The 14,797-nt window shown below is 44.9% G+C and overlaps 1 long non-coding RNA gene across 1 annotated transcript in view; it reads left to right on the forward strand.

The window, feature by feature from the left end:
* LOC143765044 (uncharacterized) overlaps nt 1-14,143 on the forward strand; it is a 34,454-nt gene extending 20,311 nt beyond the window's left edge. The window contains exon 3 of the long non-coding RNA XR_013213318.1: nt 13,987-14,143. This is a non-coding gene — a long non-coding RNA (uncharacterized LOC143765044). The remainder of the gene's footprint in view (nt 1-13,986) is intronic.
* The last annotated feature ends 654 nt before the right edge of the window (nt 14,144-14,797 follow it).

The following is a 14,797-nucleotide window of genomic DNA, read 5'->3' on the forward strand; positions in this document are numbered from 1 at the left end:
CAACAAGTGAAATGGAGGCTCTGCGCGAATTGGCACATGATGATGGTATAATTATTAAAAATGCTGATAAGGGTGGCGCAGTTGTCATTATGAACAAAAAAGATTATCTTCAGGAAATTCAGGGGCAGTTGGCCGACCCGGAGGTGTACGAGAGACTTTCCTATGATCCTAAATTTGATATTGCAAGGGATATAAAAATTATCCTTGATAATGCTCTTGAGTTGTGTATAATTGATTTGGATTTATATTAATATCTGACTGTTAGGTGTCCAATTACACCGGTAATATATACTTTACCAAAGATACATAAGTCTCTCGTGCATCCTCCGGGTCGGCCCATTGTCTGTTGTGAAATTGGATTCTGGGCTCCCCCGGTGGCCACTTGTGGAATTGAACTTGTGTGCATCATTCCCTCTGTTCACCTGCTCCTATCAGGATGTGGGAGTCGCTATATAACCTTGCTCCTCTGTCAGTTTCTTGCCGGTCAACAATGTAATCAGAAGCCTTCTGTGCTTGTTCCTGCTACTAGACAACTCCCAGCTAAGTTGGACTTTTGTCCTTGTGTGTTTTTGCATTTTGTTCCTGTTCACAGCTGCTGTTTCGTTACTGTGTCTGGAAAGCTCTAGTGATCGGAAATTGCCACTCTGGTGTTATGAGTTAATGCTAGAGTCTTAAAGGAATTTCTGGATGGTGTTTTGATAGGGTTTTCTGCTGACCATGAAAGTGTCCTTTCTGTCTTCCTGCTATCTAGAAAGCGGACCTCGATTTTGCTAAACCTATTTTCATACTACGTTTGTCATTTCATCTATAATCACCGCCAATATATGTGGGGGCCTCTGTCTGCCTTTTGGGAAAATTTCTCTAGAGGTGAGCCAAGACTGTCTTTTCCTCTGCTAGGATTAGGTAGTTCTCCGGCTGGCGCTGGGCATCTAGGGTTAAAAAACGTAGGCATGCTACCCGGCTACTTCTAGTTGTGCGGCAGGTTTAGTTCATGGTCAGTATAGTTTCCATATTCCAAGAGCTAGTTCTCATATATGCTGGGCTATGTTCTCTCGCCATTGAGAATCATGACAGTTTGACCGGCCCGAAAAAGGGTTAAATTACTGGCTGAGAAAGGAGAGAAAAAAGAAGTCTGCTACAATTTTTTATTTATTTTTTTTTTTTCCTCTAGTTCTGAGTGTGCTCTTAATTGAATCACTTGCTAGTCTGCCTATACTGCAGCCTTCCTCTCTTTCTCTCCTTCTAATCCTTGAATGGCTCTGTGTTCACCTGTTTCAAATGGATCTTCAGAGTGTAGCTACAGGTTTGAATAATCTCGCCACAAAGGTACAAAATTTGCAAGATTTTGTTGTTCATGCACCTGTGTCTGAGCCTAGAATTCCTTTGCCTGAATTCTTCTCGGGGAATAGATCTCACTTTCAAAATTTTAAAAATAATTGCAAATTGTTTTTGTCCCTGAAGTCTCGCTCTGCCGGAGACCCTGCACAGCAGGTCAGGATTGTAATTTCCTTGCTCCGGGGCGACCCTCAAGACTGGGCTTTTGCATTGGCACCAGGGGATCCTGCGTTGCTCAATGTGGATGCGTTTTTTCTGGCCTTGGGGTTGCTTTATGAGGAACCTCATTTAGAGCTTCAGGCGGAAAAGGCCTTGATGTCCTTGTCTCAGGGGCAAGATGAAGCTGAAATATACTGCCAAAAATTCCGCAAATGGTCTGTGCTTACTCAGTGGAATGAGTGCGCCCTGGCGGCGATTTTCAGAGAAGGTCTCTCTGATGCCATTAAGGATGTTATGGTGGGGTTCCCTGTGCCTGCGAGTCTGAATGAGTCCATGACGATGGCTATTCAGATCGATAGGCGTCTGCGGGAGCGCAAACCTGTGCACCATTTGGCGGTGTCTACTGAGAAAACGCCAGAAAATATGCAATGTGATAGAATTCTGTCCAGAAGCGAGCGGCAGAATTTTAGACGAAAAAATGGGTTGTGCTTCTATTGTGGTGATTCAACTCATGTTATATCAGCATGCTTTAAGCGTACTAAGAAGCCTGACAAGTCTGTTTCAATTAGCACTTTACAGTCTAAGTTTATTCTATCTGTGACCCTGATTTGTTCTTTGTCATCTATTACCGCGCACGCCTATGTCGACTCTGGCGCTGCTTTGAGTCTTATGGATTGGTCCTTTGCCAAACGCTGTGGGTATGATTTGGAGCCACTGGAGGCTCCGATACCTCTGAAAGGGATTGACTCCACCCCATTGGCTAGTAATAAAGCACAATACTGGACACAAGTGACTATGCGTGTTAATCCGGATCACCAGGAGGTTATTCGCTTTCTGGTGCTGTATAATCTACATGATGTTTTGGTGCTGGGATTGCCATGGCTGCAATCTCATAACCCAGTCCTCGACTGGAGAGCTATGTCTGTGTTAAGCTGGGGATGTAAAGGAACTCATGGGGACGTACCTTTGGTTTCCATTTCATCATCTATTCCCTCTGAGATTCCTGAATTCTTGTCTGACTTTCGTGACGTTTTTGAAGAACCCAAGGTTGGTTCACTACCTCCGCACCGGGAGTGCGATTGTGCCATAGACTTGATTCCGGGTAGTAAATACCCTAAGGGTCGTTTATTTAATCTGTCTGTGCCTGAACACGCGGCTATGCGAGAATATATAAAGGAGTCCTTGGAAAAGGGACATATTCGTCCTTCGTCATCTCCCTTAGGAGCCGGTTTTTTCTTTGTGTCTAAGAAAGACGGCTCTTTGAGGCCGTGTATTGATTATCGACTTTTGAATAAAATCACGGTTAAATATCAATATCCGTTACCACTGCTTACTGATTTGTTTGCTCGTATAAAGGGGGCCAAGTGGTTCTCTAAGATTGATCTCCGTGGGGCGTATAATTTGGTGCGAATCAAGCAGGGGGATGAGTGGAAAACCGCATTTAATACGCCCGAGGGCCATTTTGAGTATTTGGTGATGCCTTTTGGTCTTTCAAATGCCCCTTCAGTCTTCCAGTCCTTTATGCATGACATTTTCCGCGATTATTTGGATAAATTTATGATTGTGTATCTGGATGATATTCTGATTTTTTCGGATGACTGGGACTCTCATGTCCAGCAGGTCAGGAGGGTTTTTCAGGTTTTGCGGTCTAATTCCTTGTGTGTGAAGGGTTCTAAGTGTGTTTTTGGGGTTCAAAAGATTTCTTTCTTGGGATACATTTTTTCCCCCTCTTCCATCGAGATGGATCCTGTCAAGGTTCAGGCTATTGGTGATTGGATGCAACCCTCTTCATTAAGAGTCTTCAGAAATTTTTGGGCTTTGCTAACTTTTATCGTCGATTTATTGCTGGTTTTTCTGATGTTGTAAAACCATTGACTGATTTGACTAAGAAGGGTGCTGATGTTGCTGATTGGTCCCCTGATGCTGTGGAGGCCTTTCGGGAGCTCAAGCGCCGCTTTTCTTCCGCCCCAGTGTTGCGTCAGCCTGATGTTGCTCTTCCTTTTCAGGTTGAGGTCGACGCTTCTGAAATCGGAGCTGGGGCGGTGTTGTCGCAGAGAAGTTCCGACTGCTCCGTGATGAGACCTTGTGCTTTTTTTTCCCGTAAATTTTCGCCCGCCGAGCGGAATTATGATATTGGGAATCGGGAGCTTTTGGCCATGAAGTGGGCTTTTGAGGAGTGGCGTCACTGGCTTGAGGGGGCCAGACATCAGGTGGTGGTATTGACTGACCACAAAAATTTAATTTACCTTGAGTCTGCCAGGCGCCTGAATCCTAGACAGGCGCGCTGGTCGTTGTTTTTCTCTCGGTTTAATTTTGTGGTGTCGTACCTACCGGGTTCTAAGAATGTTAAGGCGGATGCCCTTTCTAGGAGTTTTGAGCCTGACTCCCCTGGTAATTCTGAGCCCACAGGTATCCTTAAAGATGGAGTGATATTGTCTGCCGTTTCTCCAGACCTGCGGCGGGCCTTGCAGGAGTTTCAGGCGGATAGACCTGATCGTTGCCCACCTGGTAGACTGTTTGTTCCTGATGATTGGACCAGTAGAGTCATCTCTGAGGTTCATTCTTCTGCGTTGGCAGGTCATCCTGGAATCTTTGGTACCAGGGATTTGGTGGCAAGGTCCTTCTGGTGGCCTTCCCTGTCACGAGATGTGCGAGGCTTTGTGCAGTCTTGTGACGTTTGTGCTCGGGCCAAGCCTTGTTGTTCTCGGGCTAGTGGATTGTTGTTGCCCTTGCCTATCCCGAAGAGGCCTTGGACGCACATCTCGATGGATTTTATTTCGGATCTGCCTGTTTCTCAGAAGATGTCTGTCATCTGGGTGGTGTGTGACCGTTTCTCTAAGATGGTCCATCTGGTTCCCTTGCCTAAGTTGCCTTCTTCTTCCGAGTTGGTTCCTCTGTTTTTTCAAAATGTTGTTCGTTTGCATGGTATTCCTGAGAATATCGTTTCTGACAGAGGGACCCAATTCGTGTCTAGATTTTGGCGGGCATTCTGTGCTAGGATGGGCATAGATTTGTCTTTTTCATCTGCTTTCCATCCTCAGACTAATGGCCAGACCGAGCGGACTAATCAGACCTTGGAGACATATTTGAGGTGTTTTGTGTCTGCGGATCAGGATGATTGGGTTGCTTTTTTGCCTTTGGCGGAGTTCGCCCTCAATAATCGGGCCAGCTCTGCCACCTTGGTGTCCCCGTTTTTCTGTAATTTGGGGTTTCATCCTCGATTTTCCTCCGGTCAAGTGGAATCTTCGGATTGTCCTGGAGTGGATGCTGTGGTGGAGAGGTTGCATCAGATTTGGGGGCAGGTGGTGGACAATTTGAAGTTGTCCCAGGAGAAGACTCAGCTTTTTGCCAACCGCCGTCGTCGTGTTGGTCCTCGGCTTTGTGTTGGGGACTTGGTGTGGTTGTCTTCTCGTTTTGTCCCTATGAGGGTTTCTTCTCCTAAGTTTAAGCCTCGGTTCATCGGCCCGTACAAGATATTGGAGATTCTTAACCCTGTGTCCTTCCGTTTGGACCTCCCTGCATCCTTTTCGATTCATAATGTTTTTCATCGGTCATTGTTGCGCAGGTATGAGGTACCGGTTGTGCCTTCCGTTGAGCCTCCTGCTCCGGTGTTGGTTGAGGGTGAGTTGGAGTACGTTGTGGAAAAGATCTTAGACTCTCGTGTTTCCAGACGGAGACTCCAGTATCTGGTCAAATGGAAGGGATACGGTCAGGAGGATAATTCTTGGGTCACTGCCTCTGATGTTCATGCCTCCGATCTTGTCCGTGCCTTTCATAGGGCTCATCCTGATCGCCCTGGTGGTTCTGGTGAGGGTTCGGTGCCCCCTCCTTGAGGGGGGGGTACTGTTGTGAAATTGGATTCTGGGCTCCCCCGGTGGCCACTTGTGGAATTGAACTTGTGTGCATCATTCCCTCTGTTCACCTGCTCCTATCAGGATGTGGGAGTCGCTATATAACCTTGCTCCTCTGTCAGTTTCTTGCCGGTCAACAATGTAATCAGAAGCCTTCTGTGCTTGTTCCTGCTACTAGACAACTCCCAGCTAAGTTGGACTTTTGTCCTTGTGTGTTTTTGCATTTTGTTCCTGTTCACAGCTGCTGTTTCGTTACTGTGTCTGGAAAGCTCTAGTGATCGGAAATTGCCACTCTGGTGTTATGAGTTAATGCTAGAGTCTTAAAGGAATTTCTGGATGGTGTTTTGATAGGGTTTTCTGCTGACCATGAAAGTGTCCTTTCTGTCTTCCTGCTATCTAGAAAGCGGACCTCGATTTTGCTAAACCTATTTTCATACTACGTTTGTCATTTCATCTATAATCACCGCCAATATATGTGGGGGCCTCTGTCTGCCTTTTGGGAAAATTTCTCTAGAGGTGAGCCAGGACTGTCTTTTCCTCTGCTAGGATTAGGTAGTTCTCCGGCTGGCGCTGGGCATCTAGGGTTAAAAAACGTAGGCATGCTACCCGGCTACTTCTAGTTGTGCGGCAGGTTTAGTTCATGGTCAGTATAGTTTCCATCTTCCAAGAGCTAGTTCTCATATATGCTGGGCTATGTTCTCTCGCCATTGAGAATCATGACAATTGTCTCTGGGTGTGATTCTATCCTATCTCATATTGGAGTTTTTCTTGATAGAATCCTTAATCCAATTGCCAATCGTGCAGAGTCTTTCATTAGAGACACTACGGATTTTCTTGAAAAAATCAATGGAATAGAAATTGTTGGTGAAGTGATTTTGGCATCATTTGATGTTATGTCATTGTATACATCCATTGGACATGACAGAGGTCTGGATGCGGTGAACAAAAAGTTGCGGGCTACACAATATTCTGAGAAAACGAGAGGGTTTATAGTACAGCTTTTGGAACTGATATTGACCAGAAATTATTTTTTGTTTGGTGACACTTTTTATTTACAATTGCGGGGAGTGGCCATGGGTGCCAACATGGCACCCGCGTATGCAAATATTGTCATGAGTGTTCTTGAGGAGGATGTCGTCTATGTGTCCCACCACTACGGCTATGTAGCCACGTGGTGGAGATACATAGATGACATCTTCCTAATTTGGACTGGTTTGGAAGGTTCATTATTGGAATTTCACGATTATTTGAATACAATAGATGAGACTATTAAATTCACCCTTGTGCACTCTAACAGTGAGATCCAATTTTTGGATGTCAATGTTAAGATTAAAAATAACCAACTTGTCACCCAACTATACTCAAAGGTGACAGACATAAATGATCTTTTGCTTTTTAACAGCCAGCATTCAAGAAAAACTAAAGAGTCCATTCCATTTAGTCAACTGATTAGAACTAAGAGGATTGAAAGTGAGGAAGACTCATTGAAAAAGTCTATGGAGGGTACTCTTAAAAAGTTTGTGGATAGGGGTTATGTTATGATCCTAGTGGCAAGGATCACAAGTTTGACTAGCTAAGTAACTAAACTGACGACCAGCTCTGGGAAAGTGGTATCTGGATTGACCGCAACCTGATCCTATCCGCAAACAACTATAGGCAGCCGTGGAACGTTACCTGGAAATCCTAGACGTCTCTTCACGGCCTGAGAAACTACCTATTCCTAGAGGGAAAGTAAAGTCCTTACTTGCCTCAGAGAAATGACCCCAAAGATATAGAAAAGCCCCCCACAAATATTAACGGTGAGTTAAGGGGAAAGCACAAACGCAGAGATGAAATAGATTTAGCAAATGAGGCCCGCTAACACTAGATAGCAGAAAATAGGAAGGGAGCTGTGCGGTCCATAGAAAACCCTAAGCAAAATATCCACGCAGAGATTGCTCGAGACCCCGCACCAACTAACGGTGCGGGGGAAGCAACTCCGTACCCCAGAGCTTACCAGCAGCAAGAACTCACATATTAGCAAGCTGGACTAACTCATCATACACTGAAATCATATTGCAGACTGATGAGCAAAAAATAATCAAACAGAAACTTAGCTTCTCCAGAAGAGACTGAAAACGAAGATAATCAGGGGAGATCAGAATAGCACTGAATACATCGACAGCCGGCAACAAGTGGAGGTGAAGCAGAGCTAAATAGGAAACTCCCTAGTGCATAACGAGGCAGCTGATCCAGCCACAGATCAGCAGGATAACAAACAAAGCCACCAGGGGGAGCCCAAAAACAACACTCACACAATACCACCTGTGACCACAAGAGGGAGCCCGAAAACAGAGTTCACAACAGTACCCCCCCCTTGAGGAGGGGTCACCGAACCCTCATCAAAAACCCCCAGGGCGATCAGGGTGAGCCACATGGAAGGCACGAACCAAATCAGCCGCATGAACATCAGAGGCGACAACCCAGGAATTATCCTCCTGACCATAGCCCTTCCACTTAACCAAATACTGAAGCCTCCGTCTAGAAATACGAGAATCCAAGATCTTCTCCACCACGTATTCCAATTCTCCCTCAACCAGCACAGGGGCAGGAGGTTCAACCGAAGGAACCACAGGCACCACATACCTCCGCAACAACGACCGATGGAACACATTATGAATAGCAAACGATGCTGGGAGGTCCAAACGAAATGACACAGGGTTAAGACATCCAAAATCTTATAAGGACCGATAAACCGAGGCTTGAACTTGGGAGAGGAGACCTTCATAGGAACAAAGCGAGAAGACAACCACACCAAGTCCCCAACGCGAAGTCGGGGACCCACACAGCGACGGCGGTTGGCAAAGCGCTGAGCCTTCTCTTGTGACAGCTTCAAATTGTCCACCACATGATCCCAAATCTGATGCAACCTATCCACCACAAGATCCACTCCAGGACAGTCAGAAGGCTCCACCTGACCCGAGGAAAAACGAGGATGAAACCCCGAATTACAAAAAAAAGGCGAAACCAAAGTAGCAGAACTAGCCCGATTATTAAGGGCAAATTCGGCCAATGGCAAAAAAGCCACCCAGTCGTCCTGATCAGCAGAAACAAAACATCTTAAATAGTTTCCAAGGTCTGATTAGTTCGCTCGGTCTGGCCATTCGTCTGAGGATGGAAGGCCGACGAAAAAGACAAATCAATGCCCATCTTAGCACAAAAGGTCCACCAAAATCTAGACACAAACTGGGATCCTCTGTCGGAAACAATATTCTCAGGGATCCCGTGCAAACGAACCACATTTTGAAAAAACAGCGGAACCAACTCGGAGGAGGAAGGCAACTTAGGCAAGGGCACCAAATGGACCATCTTAGAAAAACGATCACACACCACCCAGATGACAGACATTCTCTGAGAGACAGGGAGATCTGAAATAAAATCCATGGAAATATGCGTCCAAGGCCTCTTCGGGACAGGCAAAGGTAACAGCAAACCACTGGCACGAGAACAGCAAGGCTTAGCCCGAGCACAAATTCCACAAGACTGCACAAAGGAACGCACATCCCGCGACAAGGAAGGCCACCAAAAGGACCTAGCCACCAAATCTCTGGTACCAAATATTCCAGGATGGCCTGCCAACACCGAAGAATGAACCTCGGAAATAACTCTGTTGGTCCATCTATCTGGGACAAACAGTCTCTCCGGTGGACAACGGTCAGGTCTATCCGCCTGAAACTCCTGCAGCACTCGTCGTAAATCTGGGGAGATGGCAGACAAAATCACCCCTTCTCTGAGGAAACCAGCCGGCTCAGAATCTCCAGGAGAGTCAGGCACAAAACTCCTAGAAAGAGCATCAGCCTTCACATTCTTCGAACCAGGCAGGTACGAGACTACGAAATCAAAACGAGAGAAAAACAACGACCAACGAGCCTGTCTAGGATTCAGCCGCTTGGCCGACTCGAGATAAATCAGATTTTTGTGATCAGTCAAGACCACCACACGATGCTTAGCTCCCTCGAGCCAATGTCGCCACTCCTCAAATGCCCACTTCATAGCCAACAACTCCCGATTACCGACATCATAATTCCGCTCGGCAGGCGAAAACTTTCTTGAAAAGAAAGCACATGGCTTCATCACAGAGCCATCAGAGCTTCTCTGCGACAAAACAGCCCCCGCTCCAATCTCAGAAGCATCAACCTCGACCTGGAAAGGAAGAGAGACATCTGGCTGACATAAGACCGGAGCCGAAGAAAACCGGCGCTTCAGCTCCCGAAAGGCCTCCACAGCCGCAGGAGACCAATTAGTAACATCAGAACCCTTCTTGGTCAAATCCGTCAAAGGCTTAACAACACCAGAAAAATTAGCGATGAAGCGACGGTAAAAATTAGCAAAACCCAAGAACTTCTGAAGACTCTTAACAGATGTAGGCTGAGTCCAGTCATGAATAGCCTGAACCTTGACTGGGTCCATCTCAATAGTAGAAGGGGAAAAAATGAAACCCAAAAAAGAAACCTTCTGGACTCCAAAAAGACATTTTGAGCCTTTCACAAATAAAGCATTGGCACGCAGGACCTGAAACACCATCCTGACCTGCTTAACATGGGACTCCCAATCATCAGAAAAAAACAGAATATCATCCAGATACACAATCATAAATTTATCCAGATACTCGCGGAAGATGTCGTGCATGAAGGACTGAAAGACAGAAGGAGCGTTAGAAAGTCCAAAAGGCATCACCAAGTACTCAAAATGGCCTTCGGGCGTATTAAATGCAGTTTTCCATTCATCACCCTGCTTAATACGCACAAGGTTATACGCACCACGAAGATCTATCTTGGTGAACCAACTAGACCCCCTAATGCGAGCAAACAGATCAGATAACAATGGCAAAGGATACTGAAATTTGACCGTGATTTTATTTAGAAGGCGATAATCAATACAAGGTCTCAGGGAACCATCCTTCTTAGCCACAAAAAAGAATCCCGCACCCAGAGGGGAGGAGGAGGGGCGAATAAGTCCTTTCTCCAAAGACTCCTTTATATAACTCCGCATAGCAGCATGCTCCGGCACTGACAAATTGAAAAGTCGTCCCTTAGGAAACTTACTACCAGGAATCAAATTTATAGCACAATCACAATCCCTATGAGGAGGTAGAGAACTGAGTTTGGGCTCATCAAATACATCCTGGTAGTCCGACAAAAACGCAGGGACTTCAGAAGGAGTGGATGAAGCAATTGACACCACAGGAGCGTTGCCATGAATTCCCTGGCAACCCCAACTTGACACAGACATTGCTTTCCAATCCAGGACTGGATTATGAGTCTGCAACCATGGCAGACCCAACACGACAACATCAAGCAAATTATGCAGAACTAGAAAGCGAATCACCTCCTGATGAACAGGAGTCATGCACATGGTCACCTGCGTCCAGTACTGAGGTTTATTCATAGCCAATGGTGTAGCATCAATACCCCTTAGTGGAATAGGGAATTTTAAAGGCTCCAAAACAAAACCACAGCGCCGGGCAAATGACAAATCCATCAGGCTCAGGGCAGCACCTGAATCTACAAAAACCATAACCGGGTAAGATGACAGGGAACAAATCAGGGTAACAGACAAAATGAACTTAGGCTGTAAAGTACCGATGGTGACAGATTTATCAATCTTTTTTGTGCGCTTAGAGCATGCTGAGATAACATGAGCTGAGTCACCACAGTAAAAGCACAACCCATTTTGCCGTCTATAATTTTGCCGTTCACTTCTGGTCAGAATTCTATCACATTGCATAGACTCAGGTGTCTGTTCAGAAGACACCGCCAAATGGTGCGCAGGTTTGCACTCCCGCAAACGCCGATCAATCTGAATGGCCAGAGTCATTGACTCATTCAGACCTGCAGGCATAGGGAACCCCACCATGACATTCTTAATGGCTTCAGAAAGACCCTTTCTGAAATTTGCAGCCAGGGCACACTCATTCCATTGAGTAAGCACCGACCATTTCCGAAATTTCTGGCAATACACCTCTGCTTCATCTTGCCCCTGAGAGAGGGCCAACAAAGCTTTTTCAGCCTGGTTCTCAAGATTAGGTTCCTCATAGAGCAATCCAAGGGCCAGAAAAAACGCATCCACACTGAGCAATGCAGGATCCCCTGGCGCCAATGCGAAGGCCCAATCTTGAGGGTCGCCGCGCAAGAAAGAAATAATAATCTTAACTTGCTGAACGGAATCACCAGAGGAACGAGGTTTCAAAGAAAGAAACAATTTGCAATTGTTCTTAAAATTCAGGAACCTAGATCTATCTCCAGAAAACAACTCCGGAATAGGTATTCTAGGCTCTGACATAGGACTGTGAACAACAAAATCCTGAATACTTTGTACCCTTGCAGCAAGATGATCTACACTGGAGGCCAAACTCTGGATATCCATGTCAGCAGCTGAACTCAGAGCCACACCAAGATTAAGAGGAGGAGAGAAGCTAGACACACAGCAGCTAGACACACGGCAGCAAAAAAAAAAAAAAATTCTTCAAGGCTTCTCTTCTCCTGCTTCTGCCATGCAATTAACACTTTATGGGCCGGCTGTACTGTTATGATCCTAGTGGCAAGGATCACAAGTTTGACTAGCTAAGTAACTAAACCGACGACCAGCTCTGGGAAAGTGGTATCTGGATTGACCGCAACCTGATCCTATCCGCAAACAACTATAGGCAGCCGTGGAACGTTACCTGGAAATCCTAGACGTCTCTTCACGGCCTGAGAAACTACCTATTCCTAGAGGGAAAGTAAAGTCCTTACTTGCCTCAGAGAAATGACCCCAAAGATATAGAAAAGTCCCCCACAAATATTAACGGTGAGTTAAGGGGAAAGCACAAACGCAGAGATGAAATAGATTTAGCAAATGAGGCCCGCTAACACTAGATAGCAGAAAATAGGAAGGGAGCTGTGCGGTCCATAGAAAACCCTAAGCAAAATATCCACGCAGAGATTGCTCGAGCCCCCGCACCAACTAACGGTGCGGGGGAAGCAACTCCGTACCCCAGAGCTTACCAGCAGCAAGAACTCACATATTAGCAAGCTGGACTAACTCATCATACACTGAAATCATATTGCAGACTGATGAGCAAAAAATAATCAAACAGAAACTTAGCTTCTCCAGAAGAGACTGAAAACGAAGATAATCAGGGGAGATCAGAATAGCACTGAATACATCGACAGCCGGCAACAAGTGGAGGTGAAGCAGAGCTAAATAGGAAACTCCCTAGTGCATAACGAGGCAGCTGATCCAGCCACAGATCAGCAGGATAACAAACAAAGCCACCAGGGGGAGCCCAAAAACAACACTCACACAATACCACCTGTGACCACAAGAGGGAGCCCGAAAACAGAGTTCACAACAGGGTTACCCAAATAACTTATTGAAAGTTCAGAAAAATAAAGTTGATTCTATTAAAAGAGAAGACCTTTTCCAGAAAAAATTGAGGAATAAATGATTTGATCGCATACCGTTTGTGACAGCCTTTTGTGAGGAAAGTGGTGGAATTTCGAATATCATACACAAACATTGGGGTATGTTACATAAATGTTTGCCACATGTACCAGAATTTTCAAGGCCACCTATTTTTTCTTACAGACGAAATTGTACTACTGCTTCTAGCCTAAGGGTACTGTCTCACAGTGGCACTTTGCTCGCTACGACGGCACGATCCGTGATGTTCCAGCGATATCCATACGATATCGCTGTGTCTGACACGCTACTGCGATCAGGGACCCCGCTGAGAATCGTACGTCGTAGCAGATCGTTTGGAACTTTCTTTCGTCGTCAAGTGTCCCGCTGTGGCGGCATGATTGCATCGTGTGACAAAGGTTGTATACGATGTGCGCACAGTAACCAACGGCTTCTACATCGCAAATACGTCATGAAATTATCGCTCCAGCGTCGTGCATTGCAAAGTGTGACCGCTGTCTACGACGCTGGAGCGATATTGGAGCGACGCTGGAGCGTCACGGATCGTGCCGTCGTAGCGACCAAAGTGCCACTGTGAGACGGTACCCTAATAAAATCTGACATTGGCTCTTTTAAAAGATCTAGCCAAACTACGCTTTCTGGACATGATAGAAAGGGTTGTTTCCCGTGTCTTTCATGTATCAATTGTACTTTAATGCTGAAAGGATCTAGTTTTTTTCATCCTGTGACTCAGAAAAAATATGAGATACAGCATTTTCTGACATGTGATTCGGAGTTTGTTGTATATTTGTTACAATGTCCTTGTTCCTTATGGTATGTCGGTGAAACAACTTGTGATTTTAAAACACTGATTAATCAACACTGGCATACCGTAAGGAAGAAACGTATGGACCTACCAGTATCCAATCATTTTGTTGAAAAATCACATACAGAGAAACAGGTATGTTTTCGCATCATAGACATGATACCTGTCCAGAGGAGAGGGGAGGATCGTGTACGATTACTTAAAAAAAGAGAATTGGAATGGATTATGAAATTAAATACGTTGAAACCATATGGTCTTAATGTAGACTTCAAGTTGAGTCAAATTCTATAAAAAAAATATGGTGATTCCTTTTACTGTATCTTCACTGCTATAAAATACTTAGTATATATGTTTTAGAGATTTTAACTTTTGTTTCTTTTTTTCTTTTTTCAGATGTCCCATTCTGTGAAACTGGCATTACTTGCAAATGATCATATCAACTAATTTCATTATGACATTATAAATTTTAAATAGTTGCATTAAATGAATTTTGAGACAACACTCATTGTTTTTCTTCTGTCCTTTTTTTTCTTCTGTATTTTTTATTTTAAAATTGTGGCTTAATACATTTGGTTGTTTGGTGTGTGTACAGGGTATTGGTGACACATGGGGGATTTCCACCTCCTTTGTGTCCCTGTTTCCCTGCTTCAGTTCATGACTCCTTGCTTAATTGTGGGGAGCCCGGGACTGTTCCACACTATACATTGGGCTTATGCTCAACCCATTTGTGCCCATTATGTTACTTTATACTGTTTAAAACAAATGAGTGGGGTTCTCTATTTGGGGACTATTGCGCAGAGTTTGACCATTATATATTCTGAATATGATGTTATAACTAATAATAAAGGAGCCGTTTTAAGTTGCGCAAAATAATAACGATATAGTTATTCCCCCCGTTCTTTGAAATGGTCTTTAAACAGTTATGCACCTTTTCTAATATGGCGCCGATGCCTTCAGCGTACTAGTGCGCAAATGCGGACCATAATTCTTTGGGTCTTTGTGCAGACGTCACAGACATGCGCATTAATGTCAGGAAGACGCTGAAGTCTCAAAGCACATGTGAGACTATAATTGTAAGTGTGCGATATTTTTTGTTTCACAGATATGGGACACCTGAGTTGACTAGATTGATTATTTAGTAAATTTTAAATGCTATCACTATGCACTGTATGGTATTTTTATATACGTCATATATTGAATTGAT

Source organism: Ranitomeya variabilis, chromosome 4 (genome assembly GCF_051348905.1).
Source record: "Ranitomeya variabilis isolate aRanVar5 chromosome 4, aRanVar5.hap1, whole genome shotgun sequence".
NCBI lineage: Eukaryota > Metazoa > Chordata > Amphibia > Anura > Dendrobatidae > Ranitomeya > Ranitomeya variabilis.